Source organism: Triticum aestivum, chromosome 6A (assembly GCF_018294505.1).
Source record: "Triticum aestivum cultivar Chinese Spring chromosome 6A, IWGSC CS RefSeq v2.1, whole genome shotgun sequence".
NCBI classification, from domain to species: Eukaryota; Viridiplantae; Streptophyta; class Magnoliopsida; order Poales; family Poaceae; genus Triticum; species Triticum aestivum.
The window spans coordinates 595,564,174-595,571,202 of record NC_057809.1 but is presented as its reverse complement, the minus strand read 5'-3'; positions in this window follow the sequence as shown (position 1 = coordinate 595,571,202).

Genomic DNA, 7,029 nt, shown 5'->3' with positions numbered 1-7,029 from the left:
CGGATTTATAAACATTAGGTCATCCACTTGAGGGAAATTTGCTACTGCCCTACAAACCTCTGCACTTGGAGGCCCAACAAAGTCTACAAGAAGAAGGTTGTGTAGTAGACATCAGCGGCAAAGGGGTCGAAAGCATGTCTTCTGGAATCCCTTGCAGGAGTAAGTATCCCCCAGCTACACCCATGATTGTATATCGATAATGCAAGGGCAAGGAGATTACCGCCACAGATTGCCACTTGTTTGCACCATCTCCATCTTTCTGCAACTTGGTATAGTGGAGGTAATGCCTGTCATTATCAATTCGACTCACAAGAGTAAACATCCCAAGCATTCCTTCCCCTGCCTCTACAAAAGCCATTATTGGGATCATTTAGCCAGGGACACGTTGACAAGCCATTATTGGGATCATTTGGCCAGGGACACGTTGACGTGGGAGGTCGACAGCAAAGAACTCCATGGTGCGCGTGTCAAGCATGAGCAACCTGTTGGATGGATAAACAGCCCAACAGAAGCATTTGTGCACGTAGTAGCGCCCTGAGGCCCATGTCAAGTGAGAGGCTCGAGGCTGGTTGTCAGGACTTGTCACCAAAGCGATCCAGCCGTCAAAGGTAACAGCACCCCATTCGCCGGCACCGGAAGAGAAGACGAAGAGGACCAGCTTGGTTGTGCACTGCGCTAGGCACATTACTCTGAATGAAGAGGTGTCTTCATCATCGCCAGGAGGAGCAAGGAAGGACTCAAAGTTCAGGATGTCCGGTTGATGAACTAGCACGGCTAGTTCGTCGAGAATGGTAGGCAGCATACGGTAGCACCGGTACAGGGGGTCACAGACAGCGAACTCCCTGGCGAATTTGCTGCGCTTGTAATCGTCGGGACCGTAGCTGCTTCCCTCAGGAATGCCAGAGAAGAGGGCGCGTCCATCACGGAAGTCGAGGTGGTGTCATCGCTTGGTAGAGGGGAGGAAGGAGCACCATAAATCGACCTCCACGGCGTCCAAGGCGCGGGCGGCGGCGGCGAAGGGATGGGGGTGCTGGGCCGGACGGAAGGTGTGTCAGTATGCAGCTGCTATCGCTTGGCGTGAAGCAAGCGAACCGTTCGATACAGGCACAAGGTAGAGCGGGGTAAGTGTGAGTTAAGTGTAGTTTGGCCATGGGCCTGGTGTATCTAGTGGTGTGGCCCGTGGGCTGTGTGCAAGTCGATCGAGCGTAGTTATAAGCTCGCGCTGGAGTTTGTAGCAAGTTATCGAGTTGAATTTAAATTCATCTATCTCTGTTATCCTCTTCCTCTGCCTGTCGTCTCCCACCTTCTCTCTCTCGTCAATTCCCCATTTCAGATCGAGACCCCAAATCCGGCGAACTGACCCGTTCACCGGCAAGGGTGTGACAATCTGGTATCAGAGCTTCCGATCCGTGGCTCGCTTCCGCAACCTCGAGATCGTACCCAGCAAATTCCGAGGCGACGGTCTCCGGTCACCCTAGGGTTCGACTGGTGTAATTCCTGACCTGAGGTGGGTTGCTTCAGAGGGAGGCACCACGGCCAAGTTCAAGCCCAGCGCGTAGACGCGTCATATCACCGTGGAGATGGAGGCGTTCCAGGAGCGCATGTTGAAGGAGTTCGCCGCGATGTGGGCGGAGCAGAGCAAGCTCGCTGGAGCGGCTGAGATTTGCCAGCGTCTGGAGGCGCTTGACGCGAAGCTGGAGGAGCAGTCGCAGCGCCTGGACCAGGTTCAGGTGAAGGTCAATCTCTCCTGCGACACCCTCGGCAAGGTCCAGCAGGAGCAGGTGCAAGCTGGTAAACAGAGCGTGGCGACATCAGAGGCGGCACGGCCAACATTCCGTTCGTCTCCACCATCCAATCTGGCCGATGGGGTTCTTGGTGTGGCTCCAGGATCCACATCACGCAGCCAGATGCGCCACAACCAGGTACCTGTCACAAATCCATATCCCAGTGGAGAACAGGGTGAACATGTGTTGTGTGATGATGCGACGGGAAAGCGGAATTGGATGCCTAAGATGGATTTTCCTAAGTTTGATGGGACGAGGGTGCGCATATGGCTCGATCAATGCAAGTCGTTCTTCCTGCTATACAGTATTCCTGAAAATTTCCGCGTCATGTTTGCATCTCTGAATTTGGTGGGCAATGCAACGCATTGGTTTCAGTCATACAAACAAATGGGAATATGGCCTAACTGGCAGCAATTCTGCGAAGTAGTGATAGAGAAGTTTGACATCAATGTCCACAGAGAGCTATTGCAGGATTTGATGAAGCTGAAACAAGTGGGTACAGTAGAGGAGTACAAGAATCAGTTCTACCAACTGGTGTATAACATCAGGTTATATGAGCCTGCTCTTAGTGATACTTTGTTGGTCACACAGTTCATTTTGGGTTTGAAAGAGAAGTTGCATGCAGCAGTGGAAATGCAATTGCCTGTTAATGTACAAAAGGCCGCTCTGTATGCTGTGGTGCAGGAGCGACTGTTGTTGCAACCAAAAGGAGGCAAGTCTGGTTACCAAAAGGGGCAGCACAATAAACAGGACAGCAGGAATTCTTTTGCCCCAGGTGAATTGTGGAAAGCAAGACAACTCAAAGAATACAGGAGGGCCAATGGCCTGTGTTACAGTTGTGGAGAAAATTTTGTGCCAGGGCATGTTTGTGCTACAACATGAGGTACTAATGCTCAATTGAAAGCTGTTGAATGTGTGAATCCTCATGAAATCATTTCAGATGCTCTGTTGGATGCCTTGCTAGAGGAACATCAAGAGGAATGTGCAACAATTTCAGTGCAAGCTCTGTCAGGTGCACCTCATCCAAAAACTGTTCAGTTCAGAGCTCTGATTGGAAATCAAGTGTTGTTACTTCTCTTGGATTCTGGCAGTACCCATACATTTGTGGAACAAGCCTTATTGGAAAGGATCAAAGTTACTCCTGAAACTTTACCTGTTCCAATTTCAGTTAAGGTGGCAAATGGTGATCAGCTACAGTGTACTGAAACAGTACCTAACCTCACCTGGTGGTTGCAAGGCCATAGTTTCACTAGTCCTATGAAAGTGTTGCAGCTGGGTGGATATGATATTATTTTAGGTATGGATTGGTTGGAAAAGTGGGGAGTAATGCAGTGCCATTGGGCTGAAAAGTGGATTCAGTTTGAGGATAAAGGAAAATCTGTGAAGTTACAAGGTGTCATCTCTAAACCAACTACTCAGCTACAAGAAATGTCTGTGGAACAACTAGTCAAGTGGGATAAAGGAAATAATATATGGGATGTGGCCCTAATCCAGCCAGTGTTTGACAAATCTAAACAGCAGGCCATGCCAGAAGAAATTCAGGAGGTTCTGCAACAGTATCAGGATGTGTTCAGTGAACCCAAGTCTCTGCCACCTGCTAGAGTGTTTGATCATGCTATGAATTTGATTCCTAGATCAGTACCTGTTAACAACGGACCTTACAGGTATTCCCCTTTGCAGAAAGATGAGATTGAAAGACAAGTGGACGAAATGCTCAAGGCTGGTTTGATCACACCCAGTATCAGCCCATTTGCTTCTCCAGTGCTGCTAGTTAAAAAGAAATATGGATCTTGGTGTTTCTGTGTGGATTATAGAAAGCTCAATGCTCAAACTATAAAGAGCAGATTTCCTATGCCAGTGGTGGAAGAGTTGTTGGATGAATTGGCTGGCACTAAATGGTTCTCTAAACTGGATCTCAGGGCAGGATATCATCAAATCAGGATGTTACTTGAAGATGAACATAAAACTGCTTTTAAGACTCACCATGGTCAGTTTCAGTTCAGAGTTGTTCCTATGGGGCTGGCCACTACTCCTGGTACATTCCAATGTGTAATGAACTATTTGTTTCCTGGAAGAAAGTGTGTGCTGACCTTTATGGATGACATTCTGGTGTTTAGCAAAACTCTGGCAGATCACATTAAACATTTGAAAGAAGTGCTTCAAGTGCTCAGAGAAAATCAGTTTTATGTCAAAGAGAGCAAGTGTTCTTTTGCACAACAGTCTCTTGAATATTTGGGTCACATTATTTCAGTGGAAGGTGTGGCCACTAATCCTAGTAAAACAACAGCTATGGTGGAATGGCCTGTGCCCACAAGTGTAACTAAATTAAGGGGTTTCTTGGGTTTATCAGGATATTATAGAAAGTTTGTGCAAAATTATGGGATTATTGCAAAACCTTTGACAATGCTCCTTAAGAAACAAGCTTTTCTTTGGTCTGCAGAAGCTCAAGTTGCTTTTGAGCAATTAAAGCAAGCTATGGCATCCACTCCAGTCCTAGCTCTCCCTAATTTTGACAAGCCTTTTTGTGTGGAAACAGATGCTTGTGACTCTAGGGTTGGAGCTATTTTAACTCAGGAAGGACATCCAATTACTTTTTACAGCAATGCTCTAGGAGTGAAAAATCAGAAGCTGTCTATATATGAGAAGGAATTTTTGGCTATTATAATGGCAGTTGATAAGTGGAGAACTTACTTGTCCAGGGGGCCATTTGTGATCAAGACAAATCATCAAAGCCTATGCCATCTAGGAGATCAAGTACTCACTTCTGATTTACAAAGAAAAGCCATGACCAAGTTGATAGGGATGCAGTTTACTATTCAGTATAAAAAAGGGGTGGAAAACATAGTGGCAGATGCTCTGTCCAGGGTAGCCCACTTGTTTCCCATTCAAGATGTTTCTACCTCACAACCAGTGTGGTTACAGGAGGTGCTCAACTCTTATTCAGTGGACTCAGTAGCTCAAAAAATGTTGCAAAAACTGGCAGTTGATGAAAATGCATGTCCAGGGTTCAAGCTTCAAAATGGGTTGTTAAAGAATAATGACAGAGTGTGGATTGGAGCTAATGCAGGGTTACATACTAAACTTATTAGGGCCTTTCATGCATCTCCAGTGGGGGGACACTCTGGGGTGTTGCCTACTTATTTCAAAGTCAAGCAGTTATTCAGTTGGCCAGGGATGAAAACTGATGTGGAAAATGTAGTCAAACAATGTGCTATCTGTCAGCAAGCTAAGCACGAACTGTGCAAATATCCAGGTCTGTTGCAACCTTTGCCTGTTCCTGATGGACCTTGGCAGTCGATCAGTATGGATTTTATTGAGGGGCTGCCTAAGTCTGATGGATACAGCTCTATTTTAGTGGTGGTGGATCGTTTTTCTAAAGTCAGCCATTTCATACCATTGAAACACCCTTTCACTGTTGCTGTGGTAGCTAAGGCTTTCATGAATTCGGTAGTGCGATTGCATGGTCTTCCTCTATCAATAGTTTCAAACAGGGACAAGGTGTTTACTAGTGCTTTCTGGAAGGAATTGTTCAGAGTATGGGGAACAGAGTTGCAAATGAGTACGGCTTACCACCCTCAGACAGATGGCCAAACAAAGCGTGTAAATCAATGTCTTGAGATGTATCTTCGATGTGCAGTCCACGATTGCCCGGCAAAGTGGAACAGTTGGCTGCCACAAGCAGAGTTTTGGTACAACTCTTCGTTTCATTCTGCTTTAGGGTGTTCTCCATACAAAGCACTCTATGGACGTGAGCCTAATATCGGTCAGTTAGCTGCACCTGTTACTTCTCTCAATACATATGTGCAGAGTTGGATATCTGCTCAGACAGAGCATACAGCGAATCTGAAGGTGCATCTGCGCAGAGCTTAGGCCAATTATAAACATTATGCAGACAAGAACAGATCACCACGGGACTTTGCAGTAGGGGAGCAAGTATACTTGAAGCTTCAACCATACACACAATCATCAGTTGTCAATCGTCCCTGCCCGAAGCTGGCGCTCAAGTTTTTTGGTCCTTTTAAGATTCTGTAAAAGATTGGATAGGCTGCATATCGGCTGGAGTTGCCCAAAGGCAGTCAGGTGCACCCGGTATTCCATGTCTCGCAGCTCAAATCTCACATTCCAGATCATACAACAGTTTTTATAGTGTTGCCGAAGCCGTTGGACTTGTCACTGCCTGGGGTTGTGCCAGAAGAAATTATTGACAGACGGTTAGTCAAGAAAGGGAATGCAGCGTATTTGCAGGTGCTAGTCAGATGGTCTACTCTGTCCAACGAGAGCGCTACATGGGAACATTATGAAGTGATCAAGAAGCGTTTTCCAGATGCACCAGCCTGGGGACCAGTTGGTTCTCAAGGGGAGGGTACTGTCAGTATGCAGCTGCTATCGCTTGGCGTGAAGCAAGCAAACCGTTTGATACAGGCACAAGGTAGAGCGGGGTAAGTGTGAGTTAAGTGTAGTTGGGCCATGGGCCTGGTGTATCTAGTGGTGTGGCCCGTGGGCTGTGTGCAAGTCGACTGAGCGCAGTTATAAGCTCGCAGTGGAGTCTGTAGCAAGTTATCGAGTTGAATTTAAATTCATTCTGTCTCTATTATCCTCTTCCTCTGCCTGTCGTCTCCCACCTTCTCTCTCTCGTCAATTCTCCATTTCAGATCGAGAGATCGCCGGCGAATCCACCCCAAATCCGGCGAACTGACCCGTTCACCGGCAAGGGTGTGACAAGGTGGCGGAAATTATGTCGAGGAGAGGCGGCGGGTGGAGGGTGCGTAAGCGGCGGAGGAAGGAGTGGTCGGTGATGACGCGGCGCGGGGTGGGGCACACCGTCGAGGCGCGGGCGAGGTCAGCGGCCGCCGTCAGGCGAAGGAGGATCTCCTCGAGGAGCTCGTCCTGGAGCGCCGGCTGCTCCGACGGTGCGGCTTGGATGTCGCCCGGCGGCGCCATTGGCGGTGGCATGGTTGAAATGCAACAAGGGGATTTGGGGATTTAGGGTTCTCGACCTTCCGAAAATCTCAGCGCTCCGACAAATGGGCCAGAGGGGGAGGGAAGCTCTTCACTGGATTTGGGCTCTTCATTGCCAGGCCCACCAACATTGCATTAGTCTGCAGAAGTGCTACGATGCAACACCATCCATGAAATCAAGGAACATTCCCCGTCTTTTTTTTCCTGTAGCTTCATCCATGAGCTTCGAAACTTCAATTTTAAAGCTAAGAACCTCGCAAAACATGCTCTAGTTCTAGGGCTTGGC